Raw genomic sequence first — 13,177 nt, forward strand, 5'->3', positions numbered from 1 at the left:
CAATAACATATTGGACTATTGACGTTATATTTGCATAATCTGCCATATATCATTTATGCCATCAATATCATTGTCTTGCAATATCTTTATTCAACCAAATTAATTTTATCCTATTTGTTTCACTCCCTTCTGTCATGGATGCAACCCCCATACGTTAAAGCACCTAGCCTCCGTTATTCTACAGCTGGTGCTCCTAAGAACGTGACATGATGGTTGAAATGCATCACTGATGAAGTACTTAATGGAATGTAACAATTATACAGTATGAGCTGTTCCTAGCTCTCTATGGGGGGTATTCGAAGTTGAATCTGACTGTTGGAAGTGTCCGAGTAGGCTCAGCAGGGGTATCTCCTCCCAGCATCAATAAAGAGAAACATAGTCACATCAAAAGTTACTGCATCAGCCGACTGCTAGGAAATGGGAAATCGGCCATGGACTCAGGAGGATAGTCCGCCCACTGGCAATGGGCCTGGATGCCGAAGGAGGGACAGGAACTAGAGTTGGCCTTCTTGGTATTCCATATTCTTGTCAGGTTATTTTTACTGATTTAAAGCTCCATTTGTTATTTCTTTTTAGGGAGTGATGGTTTTACAACAAAAAACTTAAAGGGTTGCTTGCAGGATTGGGTTTTGCCTGCCCAAGGCAGGTAAAACAAGACCCTCAAAAATTGGTGTAACATGCCAGCTAATCAGTGCTAACAGGGTAGCCCCCAGCAATTTACCACAGATGATTGGATACCTCTCATTGGCCCTTATTCTGGTTGGTGCGGTAATGTCCGCGTGCGTTCGTCCCGCCGATGTTTTGTGTCTGCGCATGTGCAGAGGCGTCTCTGCGCATGTGCGAGCGGGGCGTACGGCCAAATCCCGCATGAAATGTGAACACTCCGAACAGGGGGTGGAGAGGGGCGTGAAGGGCTATTTGGGCTCATTACCATATGCGTACGCCCCGCGTTTCATGGGCGTTCCCATGCAAACGCTGGGCGTACGTATGGTAATGTGGCCGTGACGCACGTGTAGGGGGCGGACATATGACATCGCCGGATGTCAGCTGCCCGCCCAGATCCCTGCTTTTGCACGGAGAAATGTCCGTGTGGTCTGAGGTTGCGGGAGCTGGTGGAGCACTCGGTCTGCGACCATCGAATGATGGGGGAGGTTCCCTTAGATGGAGGAGGCGTATTCCGTGTAAAATACACGTGCGGTCCGTTCGGCCACCTTCTTACCGCGTACGGACGGAGTTGGCGATCCATATGGAAGGTGGGGTTTCGCATGCACGGTCCTAGCCGCATATTCGGATCCGGCCGCACCGATGAGAATAAGGCCCATTGTCCTATCAGAGTAACTTCCTAGATTACACATCTCCCTGTTAAAACTAATGTTATTGTATTAATGTTTCCTTTTACACAACACTAGTTAAAATCCAATAAAAATATGGATTCTGCAATGTACTTTACTTTTTGAGCTGTGACCGTTTTTTAGCCCACAAACTTTCTTGCGGCTCCTTCTCTCCATATCCAGCAAGTTTGAAATAGATCAGTGTCATTGCAAAAATGATTTTCACTTTCTGCTATGACACCTTTTAGCACACAAGGAGTAATTTAATCCGTCTACTGGCCTGCTAACCTTTATCGGTGGTATTCAATGCTGGGTTTGTGCGGCGAGGATGAATGGCTTGTTTTCGGTGAGGATCGCTGAAAACAAGCCATCCTGGCCATCTAATCCCATTGCTGGCAAATGCAGGTAGCCCGCTGCCTATAGTGGCGCACCTCGCCATTTTGATGGCCACACTCACCATTTCCACCTCGCTCGCCCTGTGCCATTGAATATACCCCAATGAGTGGCCTCATAGAGGTGAGGAGTAGTTATATATATATATATATATATATATATATATATATAACAGAAAGGGTGATTGGGGTGCGCAACCTAATACATAAAATGTACCTCCCAGTTGAACTTAAATTAAAATGTCCAATGTTGGGTGTGTTCGCAATGATTATGTACAGTCCGTTTAAAGATGAATAATATTTTTATTGCACAAAATACCCGATGCGTTTCATCACTACGACTTCATCAGGGGTAAAATCGATATGAACAGTGATCCTAACAAGTATCCAAGCTGATCAATAAGATTTTAAATAAACATCAATAAGGAATTATGGATTTAGTACCTATGTTGGTCTCCTCACAGGCAGCACTGTATATAAAATGTGGGTACTTGTTTCCTAGAATGGCGCCCATTGCATGTACATCGCATGCCATTATAATAGCATGCGATGCGACCGATGCGATGGCCGCGATTTTACATAGAAATGCATGGTAAAATGTAAATCTCGTCGGTCGCATCGCATGCGGCCAAAAAATCACATGCGATGTGACCGAAGCGATTACCGATTTTACATAGGGAAGAATATTAAATGGCCCAATTGACCCGATTTTACATAGGGAACAATGTTAAATTGCCCACAGACCCCAAATAGCCACCCTGAAGTGTGAAATGCCCCCCCCCCAATTGTTATCGCCACCCCACGATCAACGTCAACCCGAAATGTGGCGAGCCCGCAAGGGGCGGCGGTAAGCGTCCTCCGACCTTTTCATACCCCCACTATCCACGTCGGCGTGGAGTTGAGAATAGAAAGTGTGGTGAGCGGACGCGGAATACGAGCCCGAAGCGTGGCGAGCGCACGCAGAATACATGTTAAGTAATCCGTGTCCCCTTGCTGGGCTCGCTGCGCTCGCCACGCTTCGGGAGCGTGTTCCGCTTCCCCTCGCGGGGCTCGCCATGCTTGGGGTTCAGTGGCTCACTGCGCTCGCCATACTTTCTATTCTCCACTCCACGCCGACGTGGATAGTGGGGGTATAAAAAGGTCGGAGGATGCGTACCGCCGCCCCTCGTGGGCTCGCTGCGCTCGCCACGCTTCAGGTTGACGTTGATCGTGGGGTGGCGTAATGATATAACCGGCTTCACAACAAGTAATACGGGAACATCAGCCAACTTTCTGACACGTCCAGTGCATTAAATGCACCACCTGCCAGGACATGTTGACGGGACCATCTTTCATTCATCCCAACAATGGCAGAACTTTCCATAATTAAACATGTTCTAAACTGTATATCAGCCTACATCATTTATGTCATCAAGTGTCCCTGCAACATGTTATATGTTGGCAAGACCATCAGGCCAATGAGGGAAAGAATGGCGCTCCACCGTTCTGCCATCAACAAGGCCTTAAACATCAAGAAGAAAGGCCAAGAACAACCTGTAGCTAAACACTTCCTTGAGATGAAGCATAAACTGTCTGACCTCAAGCATATGGCCATTGACCACATTCCACCATCGTTAAGAAGAGGAGACAGAGATCAACAACTGTTAAAACTAGAGACCAGATGGATCCATAGACTGGGTTCCACTAAAGCTAATGGCCTCAATGATAGGCTACCCTTAAACGCCTTTTTGTAAATAACCGTATGCCTTTTCTAGGGTTTGCCCTACCGCATCCATGACAGCAAGTTATGTATTGTTGCCCAGCGTCATAGCAAATAGTAATATATTTACTAGAGATGAGCGGGTCTGGATCCCCGAGATCCGACAGATCCGAATATCGGGGATCCGGGCCAGATCCGAGCCGGCTCGGGTGTTCCCGCCTGAATTCCGGACCAATAACGAGGCCGAACGTCATCATCGCGCTGTCGGATTCTCGCGGGAGCGGGATCTTATAAAAGACGCACGCGCGCCCGCCATCTTCACTCCAATCTTGGAGAGGGAAGAGGGTGGTTGGGAAGCTCTGTGTGCTCCGTGCTGTGCTCTGTGCCATGTGCTCCGTGACCTGACCTGTGCCCTCACTGCCCTGTGCTGTGCTCCGTGCCATGTGCTCCGTGCTGTGCTGTGTTCCGTGACCTGCCCTCACTGCCCTGTGCTGTGCTCCGTGCCATGTGCTCCGTGCTGTGCTGTGCTCCGTGACCTGCCCTCACTGCCCTGTGTTGTAGACTTGTGGCCTGAGCCCTGTAGTGTGATTTAACTAACTAGGTGCTGCAGTGCTCACACGCAGGGGCTGCAGTGTCCACTGTCCAGGGGCTGTCCTGTGGCCCGTGCCCTGATGTGATTTATTTAGCCCTAAGCCCTGTGTTGTGATTTATTTTATTTAGCCCTGAACCCTGTGTTTTTTTGTGATTTAACTAACTCAGTGCTGCAGTGCTCACACACAGGGGCTGCAGTGCTGCTGAGTAGTACACTGTGTACAGGGGCAGCATTAATACAAGGGGCTGTGTCCAGTGTGACGGCCTAAATCTTATCCATTGTCCAGTGTCACAAGTCACTCACGACATATATCCTGTGTCCTGTCCTGTGTGACGACTGACGACATATCCTGTGTCCAGTGTGACGACATATATCCTGTGTCCAGTGTGACGACATATATCCTGTGTCCAGTGTGACGACATATATCCAGTGGCCACTGTGACATCTAACCATTGTGTGACGGCATATATCCAGTGTCCAGCGTGACATATATCCATTGTCCAGTGTACAGGAGCTGTGTCCAGGGGCGGTGTCCAGAGGCTGTGTCCAGTGTGACGGCTGTGTCCATTGTCCAGGGGCTGTGTCCAGTGTGATGGCTGTATCCAGTGTACAGGAGCTGTGTCCAGAGGCTGTGTCCATTGTCCAGGGGCTGTGTCCAGGGTGACAGGCTGTGTCCAGTGTCCAGGGGCAGTGTCCAGTGTCCAAGGGGCTGTGTCCAGGGTGACAGGCTGTGTCCAGTGTCCAGGGGCTGTGTCCAGGGGCAGTGTCCAGTGTCCAAGGGGCTGTGTCCAGTGTGACAGGCTGTGTCCAGTGTAAAGTAAGAAAAATAAATAAAAGTAATAAAGAAAATAAAAACACATTTTTGGAGGATGATGGAGGAGGAAATAGTGGGAGTGCTGAAGCTGCTACCACCAGTCATGACAAGGCCGATACCTCTTTGTATTTGCTGTTTGGAGCATTTCTCTTTTTTTGGGATAGTTTATTAAACTGCCACCCTGTCTGCCCCTGCAGTGCCGCTCTGCCAGGTTGGAAGTGTAAGTTCCACATGTATGTGATGCCCACTGCTGTCGCTTAGCTTTGTCATCCAGCTACCTCGGTATACCCTTTTGGCCCAACTACAGTAAATGAAAACAATTTTGTAAGCTGTGAAGTGATCAAAATTGACTAGAAATGAGTGGAAACTAATGTTATTGAGGTTAATAATACTTTAGGGGCAAAAAACAGGCCCAAATTCTGTTATTTTAGCCATTTTTAGCATTTTTTCATAAAAATCCAGATCCAAAACCAAAACCAATACCCACAAGGGTGGTTTTGCCAAAACCAATCCAGATCCAAAACACGAAGGGAGATCCAGATCCAAAACCAAAACCTGAAAAAGTGGCCGCCGCACATCTCTAATATTTACAGTCTCCTAAGAAAAATGTTACATGTATCTTGTAAACTAATTTCAATGCTCAGGAACTATCACTATTAAATTAGCTTTTAACTGCACACCATTTTCATTTTCATGTTTTCACCTAGTGCACGGAGTCAACACATCCATCAGTACAATCACATTGCTTAAACAACAATGTGTCCTCTATTGTAACACCCTGATATTTGTTTACACCATATGTATTTGTGTTTGTATCTGTACATGCACCATATCACTTTATGTGAGCACATCTCCGCTTTGTGATTCCAGGCGTCCAGCCCGGCTTGGGAACTACTGTCTGAGAAAAAACGTATCCATGACTACCACGCAGCGTGCGATTCACGCTGCGGTCCAGCACCTCAGGAAACAGGAGAACTTCCGGTGAAGTTACCTCCGTCATCAGACAGCGGCGCCTAGGAGCGAACTGAATGCGCGCGAACATGAGAGGAGACGTCCCACTGTCCACCTTATATAAGGTAAGACACCTGTAATGCACTGTTATCTCACCGTTTGTACCTTGACAAAGCACCCCGAAACGTTGGTCATCTTCCTGTGAATACACTTGTTATTTCGAAAGTCCCACGAGTGCCGTTGTCTTCTTTCGACTATCTGTATCCCCACTAAGGGGCACCGCTATATATATATATATATATATATATATATATATATATATATATATATATATATATATATATATATATATATATATATATATATATATATATATATATATATATATTTTATGACTGACTGACAGAATTTGTTACATGATCTGAATAACTTAAGCTTTGTTTGCACCCTCCTGCTTCGTTCATATCTATACCCTATTTATGGATATCCATTTCTACAGTTAAATGAAGGTTACATAAACACTGCTAATATTTCTGCAAATGTATTGTTGGCAAACAACAGACTAGAGCTCAAAACACATCGACCACTTGAATGTTATTGATTTGAGTCCCGTTGAGGAGAAATTTGTTATTTTCACCTGAGAGCTGTGTTGGTTGCGTGCAGCGCAGCTATTGTGCACAGCTCTCATTCACTATTTCAGCACAGGTGGTTAAATACAACAAAATCGATGCATTAACTCATGTATTATATGTGGTACTGAAATACAGCAATAACAAAATTATAACTGTCCAACGTAATAAAAAAGGATTTCAGCTTTCTTTGGAAGGGGATGTCATGGGGTGACAGTCATAGCCCTCCTCTATTCCTTTGTTACATGACCCTAAATCCCAGTCTGAAGAGCTGTTAGGGGGTGGTTTATTATGCAGGGGAGAAGTTGCCCATAGCAACCAATTAGATTCCAGTTAGCATTTATCAAGTATGTTCTATAAAATGATAGATAGAAATTGATAGGTTGCTATGAGCAACTTCTCCACTTCACTTTTTTCGATTCTTGATATGTATGTCATCTTTAATGACTATGGGGCGGATGCATCGAGCAATGCAAGAGAGTGGAGACCACTGAATACATTGCCCATAGCAACTGCTTTGCTACTACCTAATATTTAATAGAATGTGCTGGATAAATGTTAACTAAGAGCTAATTTGTTTCTATGGGCAATTGTTTTTTGGTATCATGGTTAAAGCTGTAGATCCAGGACTCATCTTCACTGAAGACCTGACAGAGAGTGTTTAAGCACCTGCTATCAAACTTGGCTAGCACGTTGCAGCAAAATTCTGCTGATGGTTTATCCAGAGTGAAGAAACCTTGATTAAGCCAACTTTTTTTGGAGTACAGAGCAGATGGATTCTGGTGAGATTCCTACAGTATATCCATTTCTAACTGGACCAACGTCGCCCTGGCATCCACCTCTGCTATATAGAAACAACTTTTGACTCAAGACCTGGGCTGCATGAGGAACAGAACAGGAGTGGCAGTGGAATAGCGGGTCAGGGATCCGGCTATGGTGGAGATTGGAAGACCAATAGGCCACAGAGCATGGGAGCTGGCTGGCCGAATGACATGCAGGAGGATCGAGATTGCCAAAAGACTCTGAGAAGCAAACTGCTCAAAATACTTTTTTGTACTGCCACCAAGGTACAAATGAAATACACACTAAATACACAGAGGGCAGCTATCATTGGTTATCATTGGTGGGAGGAAGAACAGACATCTAGCTGGTCAATGAGAGATTTGCCCTTTTTTTCATGGCTCCATCGCCAAGTGCTGATCAGGACCAAAATCAGCACTGCCTGTGGACCCTGACAGCCACCATACAACACTTTGGTCAGCTGGCAGATACCGCCGAAATGCCTGCCTCCCCTCACCAGCCACCACAGTGCACAGATGGGCGAGTACTGGGTCCACTGTGTGCCACCATAATATTCCATGACACTAGCAACATTTTATACCAGAAGTTTTCTAAGTTAGCAGTTCTGAAATATTTATATTTGTAGCTAATTTGCATCTGTCAGATCCTGGGGGCGCTGTGTTCCCGACTGGCTGATGTGGGTCAGAGGACAGGGATGGATACTTGAGCTGGGAAGGCTTAATGTAATGATGCATGAACTGGAGAGGAAGCTGGGACATGGAGGGTACCAATCAGCACTGAAGTAACATGGTACTTGTTTCCTAGCATGGCGCCCCCGATTTCCATTGCATCGCATCGCATCTCATCTCATCACATGCAATATAGCGGCATGCAATGCGATGCAATTTTTAATCGTATAAGCACCCTGATGGGTGCTTACAATGTTAAATGCACTCCCATTGTCAACACCACCCCCACTACCAACGCCAACCCGAAGCGTGGCGAGCATAGCGAGCCCGCGAGGGGCTGTGGTACATGTACTTCGACCTTTTCATACCCCCACTATCCACGTCGGCGTGGACTTGATTTTAGATAGTGTGGTGAGGCACGCGGATTACTTAACATGTATTCTGTGTCCCCTGGCGGGGCTCGCTACGCTCACCACGCTTTGGTCTTGGTGGCTTGCTGCGCTCGCCACACTATCTAAAATTAACTCCATGTCGACATGGATAGTGGGGGTATGAAAAGGTCGGAGGACACGTACCGTCGCCCCTCGCGGGCTTGCTGCACTCGCCACGCTTCGTGTTGGCGTTGATAGTGGGGGTGGCGTTTACAATGGGGGTGCATTTAACATTATAAACACCCATCAGGGTGGTTGTACAATTAAAAAGAGCATTGCATCACATGCCATTTGCTGCCATGCGAGGCTATGTGATATTTAATTGTACATTCCGGGTCATTTACCCGAATATCGCATCGCATCGCATACCATCGCATACGGTATGCCATGGTATGCGATGGGTGCCGTGCTAGGAAACTAGTACCAGTAACATCTATGATTTGCATAATATAAAATTATACAGAGCAGCTGATTGGTTGACATGGGTACCTTCTCCTCTGGCTCACTTCTTCTCCCTTATACTGCTTCATACATCTACCCCTAATGTGACATGTACAGAAGTCTAAGTGGTATGTGAGAGGGTCTAAGTAGCATATGGGGGAAGAACCATGAGGTACGATGATGATAAATTGTAAAACGCAATGGAATATGCTGCACTACATAAGAAACTGTAAATGAATAAAGGTTTGAGTGGTATGAGTGCATGTCTGCATAGAAATTTCCAACAAAGAAAAATATTGAGCAGATTACTATATGATTTATAATAAACAGAAATACACACAAAAAATTGCTAGTGCATGTTACGTTCCCTTGAACCACAAGATGGCACTACAACATCATATTAATTTTAAAACCACAAACCTTTCCATTAAAGCAAATGTTTAGAATGATCAAATCATGTCACCCTATATCACATTATTTAGAGAAAATAAAATCTGTAATATTTCTTAAGTCAAATCCACCTCTGAAAACCAATACGAATGAGCTGTGTGCAAGTTCCTTTTATGTAAGCCAGTCTACTATTTATTTCTATCTTCCTGCTGGTTCAGTACAAGTTGCTTCCTAAGAGTATTGAATCAGTTATCAAATACTAATTCCAAAGCCAGGGGTCACCTCAACAGTACTCTGCCTGAAAGTATATATTATTCAACAATGTGCTCCATGGAATTAATAAGCTTCATACCAACTTGCTCAGTGTTTCAATTATCAAAACACAATTTTTTAGAGCACATTTTCTTTTCCTTTTTTCCCTTCTAGCTTGTCAGGAAATGACAACTGATTTCATGAACCTCAAGGAAATCACACCACATTCAGACTCCTTCTTATCTTATCTAATAACCATTCCCTGCAGATATTGCTGCTACACTCCCAGCAGTCACAGAGTGCCCAGGCAATGCCCTCTAAGACCTGACTTTAATAGCACTATTTAAATTGACCCTGTGGGTACTGCCTGACACATGTCAAGATTTTCTTGACCAAGTTAGCTTGTCCTTGCAATTCTAAAACCCAGTTTTAGCTTCTTATACTGCTGAAAAATACATTCTAATAATACCACTAATAAAACGGTTGCCGGACGGGGTCCCAACAGTCGGGATCCCAACTGGCATTTACCCGATGTCGGGATCCCGACTGTCAAAATACAGACAGACGGCCAAAATACCTACAGACGGCCGTAGGCTATTTTCCCTCATGGGGGTCCATGACCCCCATAGATGGAGAATAGAATAGGTGGCTCACGTAGCGAGCCACCGTGCCAGCAGCGAGCCCGCAAGGGGCATTGTTGCGCTCGCCATGCTGTCTGGGTCCGGCCAGTCGGGATCCCGACTGTCGGACCCCTGTACCACACCCTAATAAAACAGCCTCCTGAGAATATTGGTTACTTTAAACACATCTGCAAACTAGCAGCCTAATTCAACATCATTCAGTATAGGGCAAATTAGGCCCTGTTCAGATAGTGGAGGGTCTGTGGCTGCGCAAGCGTGTATTTGCGTATGTGCAGATTCACCATGGCAACAAACAGCTTCGGCAAGTTACACAGTTGCCGGATCCTTCGATGCGGGGAGGGAGGGCCAGGGGCGGATGTGAGCGGCTACGGCATTGGACCATGGGCATCACCATGAAATTGCAGGGTGTCCCCATGGGTACGCAGATGGGCCGATGCATCCTGGGGGCGGGCAGTTGACGTTACAAGATGTATGGTACCCACCCCATCCTTGTCGATTTGCGGAGGAAATAAAAGTCAGTGCCACTCTGTGACAAAGTTTAACGTGCAAACAGGATCAGAGTGGACATTTGGAGTTTAAGGAGAGTGATTGGGTAAACACAGGAATGTCGTGACTGTTTTAGGTGCATGTATCTTCTGATGGATGTTTGACCATATGTGCAAATACAAGTATCTGTATCGCTACTGCGGTGACCAGTCAGTGTCGCCATAGACTAATTCTTATCTTTACAAGAGATTGTAGGTGGCGCTAATTCCCATGGAAATCTGGGTGTGCACTACAAGCTGCTGGTTCTCAAAAGAGGGGGGCTTCCCTCTAAGGTAAATTATGCAAATAGGGGGGTTGGAGAACCTGCACTCAGAAATGCAAATATTGTATATGCGAATGGTGTAATTAGAGGTGGAGACCTGCAATGTATATGATCGGAGGAAAAAAAGGCAAATATATATGCTGCAAGAAATTCTTGTATTTTATTGTATGGTTCCAGTGGGTCAATACCAAACACAGGTGCGTACATACAATGAATGAGCAGTGGGGATGGGGGATGGGTTGTCCGGGGTGTGCAGGTAACCAGATAAGGATTCTGGGTACCTGGGTGGGCAAGGTCACACTGGGGGTGATTATAGAATCAAGGTGCTAAAAGGCAAATGTCTGTATCAAAGTCTGTAGGTGGCTGGCAGGGGGCAGGTGCAGGTGGGCACAGGCTGGTGGTGCGGGGGCTGGCGTCCTGTCCCTGCCGCAGTGCACCTCTTACCCGTGTTCCTGCTGAGTCCCCTGCTGGTCCTCCGTCCGTCTAATTACACCATTCGCATTTCCAACATTTGCATTTTTGATTGCCGGTTCTCCAACCCCCCTATTTAATTCTTATTTTTGATGGTCTCTGTAATTGCAAATTGAGCCTGAATCAAGTTTGTTAGCAAAGCTAAAAAAAAGCATTTAACTGGGCAAAACCATGATTTCAAATTGAGGGGTCACTCTTCCCTACACCTCCACTTATATCTTTTTGGTGCTTGCAGCACCATCAATCTTCTACTTCACCATAACTCCCTTGGCTTTTGTGGCTCCCTAGTGTTCTGCTTCATCACCTACCTCTCATTGTACCTATATGCATATTTTGCTTTTACTGTCACCTATGTAAAGATGACATGCTCCTTTGCCCTCACTGACAATTCTGTGCATTAAACATTTCAATCTACCTTTCTGCTCTGCCTGCACTATTTATCTTTTTTACCATGTTTCCAATCGACTTTCCACCATCCCCACATGTTGAGTTTTAGCACTGCCTGAAGCTGGACATGTTTGAAATGAGTTCATCCTGTTCTCTTGTCTGAGTGACACAACTCCTATCAATTCTTTTAACTATTAAAAGTAAAGTGCTCTCCCCAGTCACCAATGCCCATTGCCCATTGCCTTGGTGTCCTCCTTGATTACTCCCTCAATTTCACTTCAAATTGATGCACTACTGCACTGTCTAGTTGCCTTGTCAATGTCACAGTTTTGCTTGTGTCAACCTTTTTTCAACCCTTTGCATGTCGATCTTTGGGGGAGACCTTGACATTGTCAGCCTGCTATACCACACCCAGCAAATACTGTATCGTAAGCTATTGTGATATGCAACATTTCACTGTTTTAGCATAAAATAAATACAATAAAACTAGGGTTGATTTCACTTTACAGTTGAGTGACAGTTTGACAGTCTGACGTGCTTTCGCTGATAACCACAGTTCTTGGAAAGTTATTGATTGCAGAAGATTTTAACTGCATAAGTTCAATATCATTAGAAAACAAAGATATGTGCTATCATTCAATCAATATTCCTCTATAGAAGTCATGTAGAGATTCACGAGGAAGCTAATGAATTGCTGTAACTGTCTCAGAAAGGTGCTGCAGAATTCAATGCTGTGGTTCTCAAAGCAGATGTTTGTTTGCAACTAAATTAGGAAATGAGCATGTTGTGGTACAACACAGTATTACTTAATATAACTTCCTGAACCATAACATCTACAAATTCTCACACTGCAAGTAACATTGGAATCTTTGAACCATTTAGACATTTATTGGGTGCATATACTTTATAACACAGCATTACCCCTTAACTATTCAGCCTGGGGAGGGATCCTGGGAGAGTGAGGTCCCCCCCCAGAATTTACCTGCCCAGGCTGAACCCCTGGGGCTGTCCCCAATGCCCCTTCGTTGGTGGGTAACGGGTTGATAAATGGTGAAAAATAGAACAAACTATTGTGTATTGTTGTGGAACTACAAGTCCCAACATGCGGGGCATTAAAGGGACCGCTGGGACTTGTGGTCCCATAACAGTACAAATAGTTAAAAAACACACACATATGAGCAGTAAAACTTTATTACATACTACAATGATCCACACATACATTACCTATGGGTCCACCGTTGGCCTGTCCTCTTGTCCATGTAGATTCTGTTTGGGGTTCCTGTGGAAAGTATACTCACGCTGTCTTCTGTGTGTCTCTGGCTACACAGGAAAACTGGACAGACTGTGACTATTTACATCTGTAGATCCACCCATAGACCTGGAGGTAGCCCCACCCACTAGCTAATCTTGATCGAGCACTGGAATTTCTCTGAACATGATTGGCTAGTGGGCTAGGTCATTAATTCGCACATTTTCATG

This window comes from Crinia signifera, chromosome 6, assembly GCF_055691185.1.
Source record: "Crinia signifera chromosome 6, ASM5569118v1, whole genome shotgun sequence".
NCBI lineage: Eukaryota > Metazoa > Chordata > Amphibia > Anura > Myobatrachidae > Crinia > Crinia signifera.